At 38.4% G+C, this 23,648-nt stretch overlaps 2 long non-coding RNA genes across 4 annotated transcripts; both read left to right on the top strand.

The window, feature by feature from the left end:
• The first annotated feature begins 7,792 nt into the window (after nucleotides 1-7,792).
• Nucleotides 7,793-10,553, top strand: LOC139196412 (uncharacterized). Of its 2 annotated transcripts, XR_011581306.1 has the most exons (5): nucleotides 7,793-8,000; nucleotides 8,084-8,243; nucleotides 8,349-8,417; nucleotides 8,550-8,608; nucleotides 9,647-10,553. It is a non-coding gene; the product is annotated as an uncharacterized lncRNA (long non-coding RNA). The 2 variants fall into 2 exon arrangements; XR_011581307.1 differs by lacking the exon at nucleotides 8,550-8,608 and having other exon boundaries at nucleotides 9,647-9,837.
• Nucleotides 10,554-13,653: 3,100 nt separating this feature from the next.
• Nucleotides 13,654-16,140, top strand: LOC139196411 (uncharacterized). Of its 2 annotated transcripts, none has more exons than XR_011581305.1 (5): nucleotides 13,654-13,863; nucleotides 13,947-14,106; nucleotides 14,212-14,280; nucleotides 14,979-15,037; nucleotides 16,081-16,140. It is a non-coding gene; the product is annotated as an uncharacterized lncRNA (long non-coding RNA). The 2 variants fall into 2 exon arrangements; XR_011581303.1 differs by having other exon boundaries at nucleotides 16,075-16,140.
• Nucleotides 16,141-23,648: the final 7,508 nt, after the last annotated feature.

The raw sequence follows: 23,648 nt of genomic DNA, 5'->3' as shown, positions 1-23,648 counted from the left end.
TGCAATTTGTGTGGTTAGGGAAAGAAGTTGGATTTGTTTTGGTAATGGACCACACACAGAGGACACTCTTCTCTCCCTCTTCCCCGTACTCTCTCTCTCTCCTCCCTCGCAGTTCACTCTCTCCCTCTTCCAGCTTGTACGGACCAACACCAAAAACCCTCGAATCATCGCGGATCGACGCCAAAAAGGTGAGGTTCTTCATCCTTTCAACATCCTGATTCGAATGGTGCAATTTTTAGAACTTAGAACCCTCGATATCACATTGAAAATTTGAGGTCTGGTTTGGGTACTATTTATGAACATTGTAATGGTTGGTTTTTAGGACAATCCAAGTTCATAGTGAGCTTTAGGAGGTTCTCACGAAGCTCGGGGACGTTCGTTGGAAGGTTTTGGACGTAGGGATCACAATGTTCGAAGGTGGCCGGTTTTGGGTGAAATTTCCCGATGTGATTTCAAAGGTTTTGGAAGTTTTTAAAGGTATAGTCTTCTTCCTCTCGTAATTTGTGAAGTTTTGGTGAAAATTTCATGGAAAATGGTTGAAAATCGAGCGAGAAAAGGGTGATTGCAGGTTTACCCAGTTTCCGACACCGGCGAGTTTTTCCGGCGACTGGAGGTAGGGGATGATGCGCGTGGGGGGCGCGTGGACCCGTGCCTGTCCCGGCGCGTGGGGGCGTGTGACAAGCCCAAATTGAGCATCGTATGAGAAGTTATTACGAATTGTCGGTTATGTGCTTTAATTAACGTTTTTATAGTTGTTTCGAATATAGGTGATACCTATCCCGAGGACGAGCGCATATAGGGACGTCACGGGGGCTACGACCCTTCGACTTACCAGTGAGTGGGCAGTTATTTTCTGTTATTACCTATATACTACTGAATTTCCCAGAAATTGAATTTAAAAGAAAGTATGTTTTAAAATGCCATGCATGCATATTGTGAATTATATGAATTGATAATTGATGCATATATATATGTGAATTGGTGTTGTGGATGCACATGTGAGTATCAGGTGAGTTTATATGGTTTATATGAATTAATGATGATGTGATTTGTGTTGAGAGCTCATAACCTGCACCCCCTGGTGTTAGTGCTTATAGTATTCACCGCACCGCACGCTCACCTTTGATCCAAGTAGGTGCATGTCGTATAGACCATGAGAGGGTTCCGACATGCTAGTCGTACAGATCACTAGAGGTGGTTTCGACTGGTAGGTGACCTTAGATTATGTGCACAAATGATTGATGAGAGAAGCACTAAAGCGTATTATTACACCATTCTTCTCGTCCAGACTACTTCAGGTAGTTCCGACTTATGTGCAGAGTAGTGCCGTACAAGTCACCGTGGTGACTCCAGTTGGTTTGGATATTGAGCTATAGAATTAACCATACAGGACCAACTGCAGGGTCTTTGGTTGATTCATTTTGTCACCTGTTATATTGATGCATCCATATTCTGTTATTGACATTGATGGCATGGCATATTTTCTGGATTTGATAAAGATTGATGATTTGAGATATATGAGGATTTATATACTATTATGTTACTTTCTGGGAAAGTATACATGTTTTACAGCGAGGGGTTAGAATTGTTTTTTATGAAATGTTTTCGAAAAGCTTTGGTTTTACTGACCCACTCAATTTTGTTTTGCGCCCCTCCAGGTTCTAGTTAGCAGCGTTGGTGGCCCACGAGGATTCCCACGGCGTACTGACAGACTACATAAATGTAGGACTCACCTACGGGTGTTGTAATTTAGTTATGGTCCTACTAGATTGCACCTAGTACTTATGCTCTAAATTTGTGTGATTTATACTTAAACTTACTCTAGCATGCTAGTTGGTTTTTATTCCTTCGTATTTCTCTTATCTTTTGCTTCCACATTGCACTTTTGGTTACGTCACGCTCACGTGACGGTCAACACGCCTTGATTCTAGGGTCGGGGTGTATCAGTTTGGTATCAGAGCCTAGGTTGCAGTCCTGTATAAATTGTTAATGGTCTAATGATCTTTTGGTGTCTTCTGTTAGATCTGTGCTGCCTCATAGGGAATCATGCCGTGCTTCTGAGTCTAATTTCCTTTATATACCTCAATTAGGGGAAGTGATGGCCCATGCCTTTCAGAATGCAATCTGTCCTCCTCCTCCTCAAAGAACACCCCTAGAGACTATGTATAATATGAAATTGGACCGTTTCATGGGTAATAAGGGTCATGAAGGGGCAGAAAAGTGGTTAGACCATATTGAGAAGACTTTTCAGGTGATGTAGAGTCAAGGGAATCTTCCTGCTAATAGATGGGTTGAGACCACTACTTGGTTTTTAGGATGAGAGCCAGTAGCTTGGTGGGTAAATCAGACTAAGTTCTTGTCGCCTGAGATGGCAGCTGACTGGGAAGTATTCAAAGAGAATTTTATGAAAAGATTTGTCCCTCCGGAGTACATTGATCGTAAGAAGCAGGAGTTCACTCAACTGAAGCAAAAAAATATGTGGGCGCATGAGTATTACCCGAAATTTATAGACTTATCTCGTTATGATCCTGATACAGCTGGTAATCAGGCAAAGATGCTTCACCGTTTTAAGCTGGGAACTAAAAGGAAATGGCGGACTTTTGCTAGTGCGCTTCCTTGCACCGATTATCATAAGTTTTCTGAGATTTTGGTTTGGATGGAGGATTCCGACAACCTTCCTAGTAACAGTGAGGATGATGAAGATAAGAATGAAAATCAGAAGAAAGATGATAAGGGTAAAGGCATCTCCACTCAGGGACCCCGTAAGACACAGAATTTCAAGAAAAGTGGAGCGAGCTTGAGTTCTTCCAGTGGAGGATTTAGTGTCACAGGCCCGAGGAGAGGTGGAAGATTTGCTGGAGGACCCAGGTTTCAGTGACAGAGAGATTTTGGTGGTGCTAGTGGTTCTGGTGCTCCGTTGTGCCGCCGTTGTAATTTTAGACATCATGGAGACTGTAGGAGAAGTGGTGCTTGCTACACTTGTGGACAGATGGGGCATAGGGCTGTACAAAGTTCCTAGAGTCAGCAGAGATCTCAGCAGTCTGCTATGCCGCCTCCAATGCCGATTCAGCAGAATTTTGGATCAGGCAGTTATGGTTAGACGGGTCGTGGTGGTGCTTACCACTACCAGGGTGATACTGCTCCCTATGCTTCCGGACAATATCAGTATCCCTAGGATCCTTATTCTCAGACTGGGTATTCCCAAGACCCTAGAAGTTATACTTCTTATTCTTCCATGCCAGCTAGTGGATCTCAGTGGCATCAGGGAGGTCAGCCCCGACAGGGAGAGGTTGCTGCTAGCAGTGCAGGACCGCCTAGGTAGTCTAGCCAGTCAGGACATGGACGTACTTCTCAGGGGTGAGGTAATCAAGGCAACAGAGGTCGTGGTGGATGACAGCAAGCTCAGGGACGTGTTAATCACATCTCACTGCAAGTTGCTCAGAATCATCCGGACTTGATTATGGGTACGTTAAATATTCTTGGTCACTTTGTTAGAGTTTTGATTGATTGCGGTGCTACACATTCTGTGATTTCTCATACGTTTGCTCAAATGACACAACCTCACCCTACACCTCTAGGATTTGATTTAGAGTTTGCTATGCCTAGAGGGGACAAATGTTATGTTGATAGTGTTTATCCAGGGTGTCCAGTGATGGTAGATGGTGTAGTTATGCCAGCCAATCTTGTCCCGTTAGATATTGTGGATTTTGATGTGATTTTAGGGGCGGATTGGTTGCATTATAATCGTGCCCATATAGATTGTTTCAGGAAATCTGTTACTTTCCATCATCCTGGACTACCAGAGGTTACTTTCGTGAGTGAAAGAAATGGGGTGAGACATGGTGTTATTTCTGCCATGAGAGCAAAGAAGTTGTTATCGAAAGGTTGTCAAGGATACTTAGCACATGTGGTGTTAAATGATGTTGTTCCTAGCACTGTGGAGGAAGTTGGAGTAGTCAGGCACTATTCTGATGTATTCCCAGATGATTTGCCTGGATTGCCGCTAGACAGAGATGTGGAGTTTTCGATTGATTTGCTTCCAGGTACGGATGCTATATCTTTGACTCCTCAGTTACAGGAATTAATAGATAAAGGTTTCATTCAACCTAGTACTTCACCTTGGGGAGCTCCAGTGTTGTTTGTGAGAAAGAAAGATGGAACTTTGAGATTATGTATTGATTACAGGCAATTGAATCATGTAACGATTAAAAACCATTATCCATTACCTCGTATCGATGATTTGTTTGATCAGTTCAAAGGTGCGTGTGTGTTCTCTAAGATTGATTTGAGATCTTGTTATTATCAGTTGAAAATTAAAGGTGATGATATACCTAAAAGGGCTTTCAGGACCCGTTATGGACATTATGAATTTTTTGTGATGCCATTTGGATTGACTAATGCACCTGCAGTTTTCATGAGGTTAATGAATGAGGTATTCCAGCAATATCTTGATAGGTTTGTCATTGTTTTTATCGATGATATTCTGGTATACTCTAAGTCAAAAGCAGAACATATTCGACATCTTAACTTGGTATGAAAGAAATTGAGAGAGCATCAGTTGTATGCCAAGTTCAGTAAATGTCAGTTTTGGTTGAATCAAGTGGCATTTTAGGGGCATGTAGTATCGGCACAAGGAATTCAAGTAGATCCTCAAAAGATTGCAGCAGTGGAGAATTGGGAACAGCCACGAATCGTCACTGAGGTATGGAGTTTTCTTGGTCTAGCAAGTTACTATCGACGGTTTGTTCAAGATTTTTCTATGATTGCTTTGCCACTAACAAAGTTGACCAAGAAGGATGTTAAGTTCGAGCGGGACGAGTTCGAGTGGGACGTGTTGGAAATGTGCCCTAAAGCCAATCATATGTTGATACTTTACGGACATTTTACATGTTAAACTAATCTAGTTTAACTATAAAGGGCAAAGATTATTGTTTGAGCCGTCTCATATAAATGTTATATGCTTAAACGATAAAGTCCAAGGAATATGTGATTGGAAGAATGTAATCTAATGAAGTTAGATTCATGAGACCATTCTTTCGTAGACACATCCTAAATGTTCCTGATCATAGGATTGCCAATTGGGCATTGACAGTCCGTCAAGATCGGTACGTGCTATGTCTTCTCTCAGGGAGAGTGACTAGTCTCGAGTCATTGGTGTGTGTGACATCAAGACAAGTACGTAGGTGCTCAGTAGAGAATGAGTTCACTGAACGTGATCAACGAAGAGTTCTCATACTCATGTCACATGAGAACTCATGTTTGGGATAATGCAAATTAGTCCTTTAACCTGAGGCATCACAGTTGTCTTGTGGTTAAGTCCTTGATCTTTGATTATGTCAAAGTCACCCCATCGGGGTGTCCACGGCATCGTTGGGGTTAAGCCACTTAGTCATGGAGGCAAGTGAATGCGCAACAAGGGATCTCTAACCTTCAAACCGTTTGAGGGAGAATACTCTATGATATGATTTAGAATCTCTGGCCAGAGTATGAATGAGATTTAGGAATGCGTTCCAAATCACATTCAAAGTAATCATATAAGCACATGAATCACATTGGATAGTAGACATGAATAAATAAACTATTAAACCAAACAATGTGGTCAAGAGTATTGTATTAGAGAAAGACCGTATTGCATTTGTAATCCCAAACTGAATAGGTTTTCTCTACCTCTTCTGATTAGCTTGGGTAACCATGATATGCTGCAAGGTGTCACTCATGGTTTGTGGAAGCCCTAAACGTGTGTAATCACTAAAGGGAGAATTGAAAGTAAGTTTCAATTCACAATCGATGTAAAATGGTTTTAATCGCCCACTGCCTCGCTAAAAGGAACCTAATGGATCGCACACCGTGTAAGGTGGAGATTGAAGAAACAATGGAGATGAGTAAGAATGATTAAATGGTTTAATCATTTATTTATGGCAAGGATTAATTAATATGTTAATTAATCAAACGAATAAGTTCGTTAAAGACCTCGGGATAGTTTTGGACCTTAAGGCCCAATGGGCTTCGAACGTCAAGCCCATTAACTTAAGTTGTATGACAACTTAATGAATAATGATTCACAAAGGCCCAATTAGTCCAAAATATCCTAATGGCCGGCCATATTGTTTAGGGTAGTGAACTTGGACTTATTTACAAGTTTGCCACTCAAATGAATAAAGGTATAAATATGACTTTATAGCCAAAATTCATTTAAGGGTTTGTTTTGGAGAAAATTGGTGAGAACTTGTCTCTCCATTTCTCTCTAAAGAGGCCGGCCACCTTGGGGGGTGCATCTTGCAATCCCACTACTCCAAGGTCACTCATTTCTTCTCCAATCTCTCCTTGGTGAAGAGACTTAGAGGTTCTCAATTTTGGGAACTTGGAGAAACCTATTCTTCCATCCAAATCCATAGATTTAAGATGCAAGGAATGAAGGCCCTCTCTTTGGGTGATTAGCCTTTGCTTATGCAAAGAGGAATCTACAAACGTATAAATTTCAACTCACTATGTTTTGAGTTGATTCTTGGTTCACCAATCTACTAGGCTTTGAATTTCATGGTTAATGTTTTGTTTTTAAGTGCATGCTAGCATGGTTCCGCCTTTAATTGTTAATTGCATGCTTATTGATGTTGCTTAAATGAACTTGTTTTCACAAAATAATCCTTCAAGTGGTATCAGAGCCTAGGTCTAGTAGTTGGTGAATCCTTTTGGGTTTTGTAGTTCATCGTTTGTGATTTAAAAGTTGTAATATGTTACAAGCTTTATTCTTGTTTTTTGAATGTAAATTTTGCTAGAAAATTTGCCATCTCAAATGTTGTAGATGTAGTTCATATGAGCATGAATATTGGAGCTAAAATTTGGTGCCATGACTTTGGGAATTTTCGGCCAAATACAAAGGGTGGATTTTTGGGTTCTTGTTTGACTTGTTAAAAGTGTTTTCAAGTGACTTTTGGAACCCTTATGTACCCTAGTTTGGTTAGATGTTATTTCCCTAAAGTTTGAATGGTTTTGGAATGTTTTTGGGTGAAAAAAAATTCATGGAAAAATTTTGGGTTTTTCATGAATGTTCTTCATTGTTCTTGACATTTTTGCCAAGAACAAAAAGGTTTGTGTTTTGATTCAAAGTTTTGATTTATTTCATAAAGTTTATGTTTTATGCATTTTCAAATGTTTAAATGTTTTAGATATTTGTTTAAATGGCAATAGAAATAATGGTGGGTGTGAAAGGATTAAAACCCTTTCACACACACCACTTGTGCACTTGCATGCTTTATGTCAAACTACAAATCAACACACACATCACTCCATTTCTTCTTCCAAAACCGGCCCTCCCTCAAGTGGGAGTACTTTTGGGGCTTTTATGCAATTACACAAAGTTTTGATACTTTTGTGTATTTGCACTTTGGCCCAAAAGTTTACGTTTTTACGTTTAGGTCCAAAAACGCTAAAGGACAAATTGTTTTGATCCTTTAATGAAGTTTTTACATTGATTAAATTTTGGGTTCTATTGTAATTACATGAAGTAGTGGACTTTTGTGTCTTTACAAAGTGACCCCAAAAGTTTTGCAATATAGCCCAAAAGTTGAGGTTAATTGCTTTATGGCCCAAATTAAGTAGAGAACAAAATTGTTTTGTCTCTTTAAATGAGAATTGGATTTTCATTTTGTTTAGCTCCATTTAAATCAATTTTATGGATACAAAAACTGTCACAGCCCGTCCCGAAATTTTAATTCCGAGGACATGAAAAGACGAAAATGCCCTTAAACGGGACTAAGGGGCGAAAATTTAACAATTTGGATTGAGTTGGACACGTGGGATCCCCACACCCCTCAATCCTCTCCCTATTTTCTGCATACTGTCTCTCTCTCTCCTCCCTCACGAATCTCTCTCTCTCTGTCACTCTTCTTCTCCGTTCGAACAAACCAACCACAAAACAACCTTAAACTTCCACCAACGACGGAGTTAAGACCACCATCGAACTCCTGGAGACTCCACGATCACGTAGACACCAATTTCAGGTAAGTTTTACTTCGGAAAACCTAGATTCTAAACTCCCCGTGAAAGTGCACTGTTCATGATCTTCGAATTGACTTTGTTTTAGGACAATCCAAGCTCACAGTGAGCTTAGTGAGGTTCCAAGGAAGCTCGGAGTGCTTCGTTGGAAGTTTTTGGACGTAAGAACACGGAGATCGATAAGTTCAAAGTTTGGCCGGAGCTTTCGAGGCATTTTCCGGCGAATCCCTGGCGAGTTAGGAGTCGAGGTAGGTATAAATATCTTCGTCTCGTCAAGTACTACAACTTTCCTTTTTGTTTCACTCAATTTCGTTGAGTATTGAAGAAGTTATACTCATTTGAAAAATACCCAGTTTCCGGCGACCTCCGAGGCTTTCGAGGCAGTTTCCGGCCAAACCACGGCGAACTAGGTGTTGTGCAAGGTACATTTGGAAGTTATGGATTTAAAATCTGAGTGGCAGATCTTCCGGATCGATCAACGTAGTGACGTATTTTATATAAGTTATGTATTCTATCGATATGAATTCTGAGCCTGGATTTGATTACTATTCTAGGCGGTGATCGTCATGACGCCTTGATGTGTGGTGCTAGGGAGTTGTTGGACGAACTCCAGGTGAGTGGGCAGTTTTGTTTTCCGTATATATATATACTTGACGTTTCCCAGAAATTGAATTGAAATGAAAATATGTTTAAAATGAAATGCATATGAGTTATGTGGAAAAACGGGAAGTGAAATACCATGCATAGAATTGATATGAAAAGTATATAGAAATGTGAGTTGAAATGCCATGCATGAATTAATATATGATGCATATGTATGAATTGGTGCGGTGGACGCACATGTAAGAATTGATTTATGATGCATATGTATGAATTGGTGCGGTGGACGCACATGTAAGAATTGATTTATGATGCATATGTATGAATTGGTGCGGTGGACGCACAGGTAAGAATTGATTTATGATGCATATGTATGAAATGGTGCGGTGGACGCACAGATGAGTATTTAATTACTGTTATGATGATGATGATATATATTGAGCTCAAATCCTGCACCATGGTTTAGTGCTTATAGTATTCACCGCATCGCACGCTCGCCTTGGATCCAAGTAGATGCTAGTCGTACAGTCCACGCGGAGTGGGTACGACAGACCAGTCGCGAGAGTGTTAGTGAGATTCCGACTGGTGGGTGACCTTAGATTATGTGCATAGATGATTTATGAGAAGCACTAGAGCGTAACTTGCGTGCAGAAGGCCGGACGGGTCACAGAGGTGACTCCGGTAGAGTGATAATGATAGATTTTGAGCTCTAGGTTCAACCGTACATGGCTATTAGAGGGCCTACGGTTGATTACTTTCTTGCACCTGATATGATTATGTTGATGCATTCATACCTTATTACTGTTGAGATGATGTGGCATGGCATAATTAATATGAGAAATGTTGAGATGATGTGGCATGGCATAATTGTTATGAAAATGTTGAGTTAACGACTTGAAGTCTTGAGAATATATATGTATATTTATATTTTACATTTCTGGGAAAGTATACAGGTTTTACGGAGAGGGGTTACAACGTTTTGAGAAATGTTTGGATTTGGAAAAAGAATTGTTTTACTGACCCACTCAATTTTGGTTTTGCGCCCCTCCAGGTTCAGGAATCACAAAGGTGTGGTGACTACGAGGAATTCGACGGTGTTCTGACAGATTGGACAAAATTAGGACTCACCTTCGGGTGTATCAACTTATAAATTGTATCTTAAAGCTTCCGTACTGTGCAAATGGTTACGTCACTCTCACGTGACGGCCAGCATGCCCTCCTTCGGGACGGGGTGTGTCATTTGGTATCAGAGCATGGTTGCAATCTTGGATATTTTGAGAAGTTCTAGTGAATTCTGTCAGAACTACACCGCCTCGTAGCAAACCACGTAGTTAGAGGAATTTAGTCTCCCTGATTTAGCGGTTTGGGGGAAACTATTATTATGGTGATTCAGTATATTATCAAAATGGACATTTTAAGACGGGTTATGAGTTGAATTTGAATCACCTTATGAAATGATGAACCTGAGGGAGCGAAGTAACGGTTTAACCATTTGGAAAAGATGTTTCAGGTTATGCAAGTCAAAGGAATCTTCCTTCTGACAGGGGGTCGAGACGACTACCTGGTTTTGGTTATGAATTTGTATCCTGGTGGAAACAGGAGTATGAATTGTTGTCACCAGAGGAATCAGTCGATTGAGAATTGTTTAAGGACTTGTTTAAAGGAAAAGTTTATCCCTCCGGCATTTATCGATGGTAGTAAACAAGAGTTTACAAATATGAGACAAGGAAGGTGATGATCGAGGGATATTATAGAAAGTTTTCAGACTTGCCTCGTTCCATCCAGATATTGTTGTTAATTTGGTGGAGGTGTTATGTTGTTTTAAGCTGGGTGGCAAAAGGGAAGTGGTATTTTGGGTGACCACTATCCATTGTACTTCTTACCAGGAATATACGAGATGCTGTTGAGTCTTGAGGACTCTGAGAACATGAGCAACGAGAATAAAGAAGAATAAGAAATGAATGGGAATCAAATGAAGACGATAAAGTTAATGATTCGTCATATCAAGGATATAGAAAGATTCAGAGCTTCGAAAGAAGTGAAGCTAGAGTTAATTTTTCCAGCTGAGGTTTTAATGTCGCTGGTCAGAATAAAAGTGATGGATATACTGGTAATCCCCGATATTTGAGACAAGGTGTCTCGAGTAAAGGAAATGTACCTTGTGCAGCAGGTACAAAATTAACACTTTGGGAAGTGTGAAATTAATGAATGTGTTTATGTGAACAGAGGGGACACAGAATTGTGAATCGTCCCTAGAATCAGTTGTACTCAACAATTTTCCATGATATCATAGTGTCGATTCAGCAGAGTTATGGACTTAGTAGTTTGGTCGGATTGACCGTGAGTACAAAGAGATTTGATGAGTTATATGTTCAGCTGTACAGACCATGAGAAGTGGATTCGACTGACACATGAGAAATTGGTGAGTTATAGGCTCGGCCGTACCGACCACGCGGAGTGGATCCGGCCGACGTATTATTGAGATAAGAGTTGAATCAGTCGTATTGATCATTCTAGTTGACTTCGGCTGATATATTTCTTATTATGTATGTTATTACCTAGAGAGTAGTAAATAAATGTAGTTGAGATGAGTGTATGTATTTTGCATTGAGTGACAAAATAGTAATGTTATATCTTTGAGAGTGGTTGCCTACTTATCGAGACAACGATGATTTATCAGTATTGCGGGCTGCAGACCGTAATATTAATAACTCATTCGTGGATTCGTTAAGCAAGCAAACCGGTAGATTATTTTATGTTAGTGTTGTACTTATTTAGAATGTTCAGTAGTAATAGAATATATATTGTATCAGTTAATTCTGTTCCATTAGATTGGTTGGTTATAATTGTGACAAGACGAAATGTTATGGGAAACCAGTACTTTCCATCGATCTGGATGAACAGAGATTACTTTTGTAAGTATGCAAAATGGATTGAGTCAGGCTGTTATTTATGCTGTGAGAGCAAAGAGATTGTTTTCGAAAGGCTGTCAAAAATACTTAGCTCATGTGGTGCTAAATGATGTTGTTTGGAGTAGTGTGAATAATGTCGAAAGAGTTAGACTTTTCTTGATGTCTTCCTTGAAAGTATACCTGGATTGCCTTCAGGCAGAGATATGAGGTTCATTATTGATTTGTTGCCAGGTATAAATTTATATTGGAGATTGGTTCAGGATGAGTTAAGGGAATTGGAAATTCAGTTGAGAGAATTGGTTGATAAAAGTTTTATTCAACCTAGTACAACACTTTTGAGGAGCCCAGTTTGTTGGTGAGGAAGAAAAATGGATCTTGAGACTGTTCATTGATTATAGACAATGGAGTCGGGTAACGATTGAGAACCGTTATCCATGGTGATGTACTGATGTTTATTTAACCAGCTCAGAAGTAATTGCGAAGATTCAAAGATTGAATTGAGATCTGGTTACTACCAATTGAATATTATAAGTGACATTGATCATAAGATGGTTTTCTGGACTTGTTATGGTCCTTATGAAGTTTGGTGATGCTATGTGGATACTCATGCTGTTTTATGAGTTAATGGATGAAGTATTCCAATAATGCCTTGATAGATTGATATCATTTTTATTGAAGATATTCTGGCATATTCTGAGCCAGAGCAGAGCATGTAAACGTATTAAGTCGGTGAAGCAAAGATTAAGAGAACGTTGGTTGTATGCTAAGTTTAGCAAATGCGAATGTTGGATGAATCAAGTGGCATTCTGAGATTGGTTATATCTGCTTAAGGTATTCAAATGAATTCTTAAAAGGCAGCAGAATTGAGAAATTGGAACAACCACAAGCCATAATTGAGATTCAGAATTTCTTAGCTTACCAGGCTATCTTGGATGGTTGTGAAAGATTTTTCAGTCATTGCTTTGTCATTGACGAGACTGTTGAGAAAAGAGGTTATGTATGAGTGGGAAGGAAATTGTGAGCAAAGGATTCAACAACTGAAGTATTTCCTCACTCATGCACGTATTTTGGTATTCCCAGAGAATAGTGGTAATCATAACTTTTTAGTGATGTTTCTTGAATGGTATTGGATGCATGTTGATGCAAATGTTAGGGTGATTGCATACGTTTCACGATAAATGGAATCTCATAAGATGAATTACCCTACGGGTGACTTAGAAATCATGATTACCATTCTTGCTGTGAAGTTATGAAGGCATTATATTTGGTAAGAATGCAAGATTTTTACGAATCCAAAAAGTCTTCAATATCCATTACTTGGAAGGATTTTGATATGAGGCAGCGAAAGTGAATTGTATTGCTTAATGAACATGATTGTACGATCAGGGTGATCGTAAAGTTTGTTCTAGCTCAAGCACTTGGCGAGAAGACTACAGTAAGATTAATGTCTGGCACGTTTGCCAAGATTATCTTCTTGTGGATTGGAAACCAACTAAAGTAAAGTTAAGAATGAAAGATCGAGAAGAAGTTATACTTGTTAAATTTCAAGTTAGGCCTGTTTGGTAAGGTCGTACTCGAAACTTAAATGCTTGACGAAGAAATTTAAGAATTAACCAAGGTAGAGAAAGAAGGTAAGTTAAATCCTAAGTTAATCGGACTTAAGTGATTATCGAAAAGTTGGTGAAGTTGCTTACAAGCTTGTGATGCCCTCAGAATTGGTTAAGGTGCAAAACATATTTTATGATTCGATGCGTTGTCACTAGGTGGCAGATTCGTCACATGAGATTCTGGTGTAACTATTGAGAATTAAATTGGATTCGACTTGATAAGGAATCAAGGACGACTTTGGATTGGAAAAAGAAGGTCCTGAGAATTAAGACAGAGTAAGTAGTAAAAGCTTTGTGAAGGAAATCATTCAGTAGAAAAGTATGTGGGAGAAAGAGGATCGGATGAGAAAGATTTACCCGAAGCTATTGTTGGAGTATGGTTGATTTAGTTGGTTGCTGGAATTTCGGGGACGAAATTCTATAAGGAGGGAAGATTGTCACAGCCCGTCCCGGAATTTTAATTCCGAGGACATGAAAAGACGAAAATGCCCTTAAACGGGACTAAGGGGCGAAAATTTAACAATTTGGATTGAGTTGGACACGTGGGATCCCCACACCCCTCAATCCTCTCCCTATTTTCTGCATACTGTCTCTCTCTCTCCTCCCTCACGAATCTCTCTCTCTCTGTCACTCTTCTTCTCCGTTCGAACAAACCAACCACAAAACAACCTTAAACTTCCACCAACGACGGAGTTAAGACCACCATCGAACTCCTGGAGACTCCACGATCACGTAGACACCAATTTCAGGTAAGTTTTACTTCGGAAAACCTAGATTCTAAACTCCCCGTGAAAGTGCACTGTTCATGATCTTCGAATTGACTTTGTTTTAGGACAATCCAAGCTCACAGTGAGCTTAGTGAGGTTCCAAGGAAGCTCGGAGTGCTTCGTTGGAAGTTTTTGGACGTAAGAACACGGAGATCGATAAGTTCAAAGTTTGGCCGGAGCTTTCGAGGCATTTTCCGGCGAATCCCCGGCGAGTTAGGAGTCGAGGTAGGTATAAATCTCTTCGTCTCGTCAAGTACTACAACTTTCCTTTTTGTTTCACTCAATTTCGTTGAGTATTGAAGAAGTTATACTCATTTGAAAAATACCCAGTTTCCGGCGACCTCCGAGGCTTTCGAGGCAGTTTCCGGCCAAACCACGGCGAACTAGGTGTTGTGCAAGGTACAATTCTCTTTGTCTCTTCAAGGGCTACAACTTTCGTTTTTGAATCACTTGATTTCGTTGAGAAATGACAAAGTTATGGCAATTTGAAAAACTGCCCGGAAAACGGCCGCCGGAAAAACCAGTCCGGCGACCCAAGGAAGAAGAAGGTGCTACAGTAAAAATAAAAAATAAAAATAAAATTATTTTAAAAATATGTCGACGTCCGTGACGTCGAGTAGATCACTGTGGTATATTCATATACCTAAATTGAACACCGTATGAGAAAGTTATTGAGGATTGTTGGTTAGGTGTTCAAATAACGTTTTATAGTTTTCACATTTAGGTGAAAATGTGAATTGATGATCCGACCGTTGGATCGTCACCAAACTTTGATACGTTGTAATACGTAATATTTGAGGATTATTGGAACTTACGGATTGGGAATCCGAGTTACGGATCTTCCGGAATTGGAATTGTAAGTTCATAAAATAAAATGTTAACCGTCACTTAGTTTTGGAAATTGACGGAGATCCGACCGTTGGATGGTAATGAAATTTTAGGATGTTGTCCTAGAGGTATAATGTGGACCTTTGGAAGTTATGGATTTAAAATCTGAGTGGCAGATCTTCCGGATCGATCAACGTAGTGACGTATTTTATATAAGTTATGTATTCTATCGATATGAATTCTGAGCCTGGATTTGATTACTATTCTAGGCGGCGATCGTCATGACGCCTTGATGTGTGGTGCTAGGGAGTTGTTGGACGAACTCCAGGTGAGTGGGCAGTTTTGTTTTCCGTATATATATATACTTGACGTTTCCCAGAAATTGAATTGAAATGAAAATATGTTTAAAATGAAATGCATATGAGTTATGTGGAAAAACGGGAAGTGAAATACCATGCATAGAATTGATATGAAAAGTATATAGAAATGTGAGTTGAAATGCCATGCATGAATTAATATATGATGCATATGTATGAATTGGTGCGGTGGACGCACATGTAAGAATTGATTTATGATGCATATGTATGAATTGGTGCGGTGGACGCACAGGTAAGAATTGATTTATGATGCATATGTATGAATTGGTGCGGTGGACGCACAGGTAAGAATTGATTTATGATGCATATGTATGAAATGGTGCGGTGGACGCACAGATGAGTATTTAATTACTGTTATGATGATGATGATATATATTGAGCTCAAATCCTGCACCATGGTTTAGTGCTTATAGTATTCACCGCATCGCACGCTCGCCTTGGATCCAAGTAGATGCTAGTCGTACAGTCCACGCGGAGTGGGTACGACAGACCAGTCGCGAGAGTGTTAGTGAGATTCCGACTGGTGGGTGACCTTAGATTATGTGCATAGATGATTTATGAGAAGCACTAGAGCGTAACTTGCGTGCAGAAGGCCGGACGGGTCACAGAGGTGACTCCGGTAGAGTGATAATGATAGATTTTGAGCTCTAGGTTCAACCGTACATGGCTATTAGAGGCCTACGGTTGATTACTTTCTTGCACCTGATATGATTATGTTGATGCATTCATACCTTATTACTGTTGAGATGATGTGGCATGGCATAATTAATATGAGAAATGTTGAGATGATGTGGCATGGCATAATTGTTATGAAAATGTTGAGTTAACGACTTGAAGTCTTGAGAATATATATGTATATTTATATTTTACATTTCTGGGAAAGTATACAGGTTTTACGGAGAGGGGTTACAACGTTTTGAGAAATGTTTGGATTTGGAAAAAGAATTGTTTTACTGACCCACTCAATTTTGGTTTTGCGCCCCTCCAGGTTCAGGAATCACAAAGGTGTGGTGACTACGAGGAATTCGACGGTGTTCTGACAGATTGGACAAAATTAGGACTCACCTTCGGGTGTATCAACTTATAAATTGTATCTTAAAGCTTCCGTACTGTGCAAATGGTTACGTCACTCTCACGTGACGGCCAGCATGCCCTCCTTCGGGACGGGGTGTGTCAAAAACCAAATGAAAATGTTGCATTCAATTTAATTAGTTAAAGTGTTAATTAATTAAAGGGTGATTATGAACCTAAGCCTAATATAATTGAGCTATGTGAAAGGCCGTTTCAAATTTGTTTGAACCATGGGAATGTGTAGATTAGATTTTGGTTGTAATTTGATTTGATCAAATGTTGTAAAAGGGCTTAAGCTCTTCTTTACTTTAAAGTAATTTGTTATATGCAAATGTTGTAATGAGCATAAGCTCACCTTTACTTTGAAGTACTTCTTTCTTGCTTTATATGACATGCATGAAAATGAAGTAGTTGGCTCCAACGCCCCTAAGACAACACGCCTTAATGTGATTAAACGCGTAACTAAAATCAATCACCATCCCTAGACCGAGATTCAACACAAGGCTCGTGTTGAATCTAAACAAAGGTTCATAGTCATCCTAAGGCCCTAAGGCAACTATATAGTCCATCAAATGAATGCAAAGGTTATGTTAGTAGTATCATATACTCTTGCTTTAAAAACCGTTTTATAAGCATAGTGGGAGTATTATACACAACTAAAAACAATCATATGGACCAATAGTTGTAATAGGACCAAAATTGTTTTAATAGAGATTAAAATTGAATATTTGTATGTGATGAGACCTAAAACCCTCAACCAAACCATTATTAAGTTGATAAGCGTGAGAGTGCTTAGAACACTCTTTCGTAGGCCTTCCACCGTGGTGGCTCCAATCGTTTATGACTTGTACACCGGCTTCACCCTATCATGGGGGAGTACAAAGTGCATGCTTATACTCAGGAGGAATCCATAAACATATGATGAGGTTAGTGTAGGCAACGAGGATAGCCGACATCGTATCATCGTGAGGCTATTCTTGAACCCCTTCACGAACTAAGCATGGTGGGAATGACTTAACTAAGTGCAATGGAACCAACATCATATCATTGTGAGGTGACATTCTCTAGAGGCCAAATAAGATGGGTACTTGCATTAGTTGCAAATGAGTAAACGTACTCTCTCATTATTATTAATGCTAGCCAACATCATATCATTGTGAGGTGGGCTTGGTAATAGTGAGCCTCCCATACCCTACTAGGAGTTTCATCCAAAACTCTCGAATTCCAATGAGGGATATGGAATTTGCCAAAAATAGTGGGTGGTGCTATTTGATTTAAAGACCCGAATCAAATGGCTTAAAATCAATCAATTTATATTCGTTATGTATTTGTTTACCAATATATTTGCAAACGCTATCCAAAACTTGACAAAGAAAAGCCGAATGCTTTGGTTTCCGGACTTGGTAACACAATCCCAAAGATTGTCTTAAATGGATTGTATATGTACCTAAGTAGTCTCATCCTCAAAATCGTTCTATTGGTAATGTATCATTGAAAGAACATGTTAGATAAGTCTATCATGAAGAGGACAACACAAACAATCAATGCTTAATCCTTTGTTAAATGAACAAAGGAACTTACGAAGATTAGCATAATGACAAGGACACTTTTAGTGTTATTAGTTCTTCACTTACAAATCGTTGTATGAAGAAATAATAGTTGCTTTGAACAACCCTTAGTCAATGCAAACACTAGTGCTTGTTTCTTTGTTAAATGAACAAAGAACTTGAGAAGAAAGCACAAAGGCATGGACACTTTATGTGCCATGATTCTTCACTTACAAATTGTTGTATGAAGAAATGAGAGTTGCCTTGTACAACTCTTGAAAGTTTGTAATTATGTTTAGAACATAATGGTTGGTTGACAAAAATTGTGCATCAACATGGACTTATGATGATTTTGAATCAATGAGTGTTGAAGTGTTAGAACACTTCTAGAGACGGGAACTAGGCAAGGACTTCACCTTTGTGTCCCTATCCTAATCGTTCACTAAGTTTATTGTAAACTATGTAGTGTACAATAAACACATGCTCTCCAAAATGTTTGATGTGTATAACACAATTGAAATAAGTTTCAAGAGAGATAGTGGGAGTTTAGGGACCTTGACTATGGTAGTCAAAGGAGAAGTCAAATGAAGAAAGCGAAATAACTCCAAGGGAACAAACTTTCTTTATGAAAGGATGGACATTGGAAGGGGTATTTGCAAGAAATGTCTTGCAAGTGTCAAGAACACACCTTTCGAAGGTGTTGTAAATTGTTCTTGAATAGTTCAAAACAGTTGGTTCTTCTACTTGAATGTTTGATTCCGTATTAGTAACTATGTTTTACAATCGTTGTAAAAGTGTGGCTAATAAGAAGTAGAAGATTAATGAGAGAAGAGAAAGTACTTCACATTCGGAAAGTGAATAAAATATAGATTTCTGCGAAAGCAGATGGTACTTACTTCCTCATATGAACTACCAAAGAAATTGGAAAAACCAAAGATTGTCTTTACATTCCAATTTTAAGGAATTTAATTCCGTCACTATAGTAGAGATGGATGAATGTTTTGTTTGACAAAACATTGTTCTTTATTAATCAATGATTGGATTATAGTAATCTAATTGATTGTCTCTATAGTAGAGATGATATGGTAGTGTTAACTGTTTAGAATACAACGATGCTTAAAACCCAAAAGGTTGCAAGGTAGTGACTAATCCCAACTAAAGTTGTGATACCTCTAAAAACATAAATTACAAGTTAGTCATAGATGGATACTTAGGATCGTTAGATCCGGATCCAATGCCTTCTTGTTAAAATTGTATAGAGGCAAAATGTTTGAATCTTCATTCTTTTGGAAAGAATAAAGAATCACAAAGTTGTTGAGATTAATTCACTTAGATGTTAGTGGCACTTGTCCACAACATAATACTACTCATGTTGTATGACATTCACCGAAGATCACCCTCGGTTGGACGATAGTTTATTTTAAATAAACACAAGTCCGAATACTTTGCAAAAGGTTTCAAAGAATTCAAGAAATGTAAGTTGATGAGTAAGACGTCTAAAGTATTTACATCCTTAGATTTGATCCAAGGAATGGCAACACTTTAGAATAGTTTTCTTGAAAGATATCAAGGAAAGAAGCATCATAAGATAATAGATTTCTCCATTAGGAGAAGAACGAACTTGAATAAGATTTAGTTCGTTGGATATTATCAATTACCCATATATAGGATATATATGCTTCTAAGACAATATGATTGTCAATTAGAAGATCTTCCAAATTTTTCATGACTCCATAAGATGTAGTTGGAAAGAAAGACAAATCTTAAGCATGTTAAGATTTGGGGTTGTGTGCTAATAAGCAATATTTGTTTGATAACAATCTTGTGGGATATCCTTAAATTAACTTTTGGATATCACTTCTATAAACCAACTAACAAATGTTGTTTTGTTGGGTAGTTCATTGTAATCCTACAATGTGATTTGCCTAAAAGCGAATAAACGAGAGATAGAACTCAAAGAATGGGTTCTATGAGAGACAAGATAATAATCAACAAATATAACAACCTAGTTCCTATATCAAAAGCTCCAAGGTAGTCGAGAAGGATTTATAAACCGTCTCAGTTAAATGGTTTGAACTTTATGACTATGTCATAGAGTTGCACCTCTTAATTCGAAAGAAATAAGAATGAAAATCCTTATGACTACATTGAGTGTCTATATGATATATACTCAAGGAAATGGTAAAGTACCATTTAACCCGAAATAATGAAACCTTCATAAGCTAATTGGTAGCTTAAGGTGACTACAATCAAAGAGAATGGTTGACTTTGAAGGAACCATTTTTGACGTAGTCTTAGTTTCAATTAATTCGAAGATTGCTAGCTACAACTAAATGGTGATTCAATGTTTGGACATAATATAGGTTTCCGAAACCATTATTAAGATAGTCTTGATAATATATGTCTAAAACTATGAATCACAAGACATGTAAGTTGTAGAGATCCATCCATCATGGATCTTAGCAAGCTAGTGGGAGCTATAAGCGTCTTATGAGAGAAAGGTCAAATCGTTTGCTTTCTCATAAAGATGTAAATGAATCTTTTGTTTACTAGGTTTACAAAAGATTAGTGGGAGTTAATCATATTCCTAAATTTATATATATATATATATATGTGATATATATGAATGTATATATGATATATTAATTTTGGAAATGAAAAGAATATTTCTTCGTTAAAGTTATGACTTTAAACATTATATGAAGATAGAATGTATATGGGAGACATAGTCTATATACATGGGATAGAAATCTATAATGATAGATTTTTAGGATATAATTGGATTATATCAATTCCTAATAATAGACAAAAGATGCTAGGAAGTTTCTCATATGATGATAAACTTCAAATAGAAGGATGACTCTAGTGTGACTAGCAAGTTGCCCTTCTCAAAGGGAACGTGCCCCTTTGACTCCCAAAGAAATAATGCGTAAATAGAATCCTTTATGCATACGCACAAAGGTGATTTATGTATTTCATATTGTATGAAAAACATTGATATGAGTTGTACTTAGAACGGTACAAAATGATATCAGTGCAGGCCCAGGATCAGAACCATGGCAACTGTCAAGTGAGTCCTTAAGTATTTAAGAAATACTAAAGGATAGATTCCTCAAATATCGAGGAAGACTTAGAGTAACGTAAAGGAAGCGTAAATGTATTAGATTATGAATCTAATCCATCATTGGATGTTTCTTCATTATGAATGAAGAGATAAACAGATATCTCTTTATTATGACTAAAGAGATATTTGGATGGAAACATTAAAGTAATGACTTTAGTGTGTTCCATTATGAATGCAAAATATATTTCCATAAAGAAGTTTACAACAGTGTTGTTTGGATGGGAAAGTTCATTTAGTGAACCCTCTATTCGGTTCGAACCAGAAAGTGTATCTAGTGTACTGACACTGACACTAATGGGGCGATAGCTCAAGCCTGGGAATCAAGGTCTCATCAAGATCCGAACTCATATGAGAGACTGAACCACATGATTGAGAATCATGTATAATGGTGACGTCGTTATTCTCAAGGTTGCTTCTATGGATAACATATAGATATCCATTGCCTAGGCCTACTATTCAGCCATTTATGAAATGACTATAGAAGAGGTATCATCACTGATGACCAAGCTGATTGGCTCTAGTGCAAGTGGGAGATTGTTGGAAATGTGCCCTAAAGCCAATCATATGATGATACTTTACGGACATTTTACATGTTAAACTAATCTAGTTTAACTATAAAGGGCAAAGATTATTGTTTGAGCCGTCTCATATAAATGTTATATGCTTAAACGATAAAGTCCAAGGAATATGTGATTGGAAGAATGTAATCTAATGAAGTTAGATTCATGAGACCATTCTTTCGTAGACACATCCTAAATGTTCCTGATCATAGGATTGCCAATTGGGCATTGACAGTCCGTCAAGATCGGTACGTGCTATGTCTTCTCTCAGGGAGAGTGACAAGTCTCGAGTCATTGGTGTGTGTGACATCAAGACAAGTACGTAGGTGCTCAGTAGAGAATGAGTTCACTGAACGTGATCAACGAAGAGTTCTCATACTCATGTCACATGAGAACTCATGTTTGGGATAATGCAAATTAGTCATTTGACCTGAGGCATCACAGTTGTCTTGTGGTTAAGTCCTTGATCTTTGATTATGTCAAAGTCACCCCATCGGGGTGTCCACGGCATCGTTGGGGTTAAGCCACTTAGTCATGGAGGCAAGTGAATGCGCAACAAGGGATCTCTAACCTTCAAACCGTTTGCGGGAGAATACTCTATGATATGATTTAGAATCTCTGGCCAGAGTATGAATGAGATTTAGGAATGCGTTCCAAATCACATTCAAAGTAATCATATAAGCACATGAATCACATTGGATAGTAGACATGAATAAATAAACTATCAAACCAAACAATGTGGTCAAGAGTATTGTATTAGAGAAAGACCGTATTGCATTTGTAATCCCAAACTGAATAGGTTTTCTCTACCTCTTCTGATTAGCTTGGGTAACCATGATATGCTGCAAGGTGTCACTCATGGTTTGTGGAAGCCCTAAATGTGTGTAATCACTAAAGGGAGAATTGAAAGTAAGTTTCAATTCACAATCGATGTAAAATGGTTTTAATCGCCCACTGCCTCGCTAAAAGGAACCTAATGGATCGCACACCGTGTAAGGTGGAGATTGAAGAAACAATGGAGATGAGTAAGAATGATTAAATGGTTTAATCATTTATTTATGGCAAGGATTAATTAATATGTTAATTAATCAAACGAATAAGTTCGTTAAAGACCTCGGGATAGTTTTGGACCTTAAGGCCCAATGGGCTTCGAACGTCAAGCCCATTAACTTAAGTTGTATGACAACTTAATGAATAATGATTCACAAAGGCCCAATTAGTCCAAAATATCCTAATGGCCGGCCATATTGTTTAGGGTAGTGAACTTGGACTTATTTACAAGTTTGCCACTCAAATGAATAAAGGTATAAATATGACTTTATAGCCAAAATTCATTTAAGGGTTTGTTTTGGAGAAAATTGGTGAGAACTTGTCTCTCCATTTCTCTCTAAAGAGGCCGGCCACCTTGGGGGGTGCATCTTGCAATCCCACTACTCCAAGGTCACTCATTTCTTCTCCAATCTCTCCTTGGTGAAGAGACTTAGAGGTTCTCAATTTTGGGAACTTGGAGAAACCTATTCTTCCATCCAAATCCATAGATTTAAGATGCAAGGATTGAAGGCCCTTTCTTTGGGTGATTAGCCTTTGCTTATGCAAAGAGGAATCTACAAAGGTATAAATTTCAACTCACTATGTTTTGAGTTGATTCTTGGTTCACCAATCTACTAGGTTTTGAATTTCATGGTTAATGTTTTGTTTTTAAGTGCATGCTAGCATGATTCCGCCTTTAATTGTTAATTGCATGCTTATTGATGTTACTTAAATGAACTTGTTTTCACAAAATAATCCTTCAGGACGAGAATTGTGAGCAAAGTTTCCAGCAGCTGAAATATTGCCTCACTCATGCTCCAGTATTGGTACTTCCTAATGATAGCGGTAACTTTGAGATTTACAATGATGCTTCTTTGAATGGTTTGGGATGTGTTTTGATGCAGCATAATAGAGTGATTGCCTATGCTTCTCAATAGTTGAAGATTCATGAAAGGAACTATCCTACTCATGATCTTGAGTTGGCGGCCATTGTCTTTGCTTTAAGGATTTTGAGGCATTATCTCTATGGTGAGAAGTGTAAGATCTTCACAGATCATAAGAGTCTTCAGTATCTTTTCACTAAGCATGATCTTAACCTTCGTCAATAAAGATGGATGGAGTTACTAAGTGATTATGACTGCACTATTGAGTGTCATCCGGGTAGTGCAAATGTGGTAGCTGATGCACTAAGTAGGAAACCTCAAGGCCGACTCAATGTTTTGTATGCTTG

This window comes from Malus domestica, chromosome 01 (genome assembly GCF_042453785.1).
Source record: "Malus domestica chromosome 01, GDT2T_hap1".
Lineage (NCBI taxonomy): Eukaryota > Viridiplantae > Streptophyta > Magnoliopsida > Rosales > Rosaceae > Malus > Malus domestica.
Note: the sequence above shows the minus strand (reverse complement) of the source record. Positions and strands in the feature narration are given on the sequence as shown.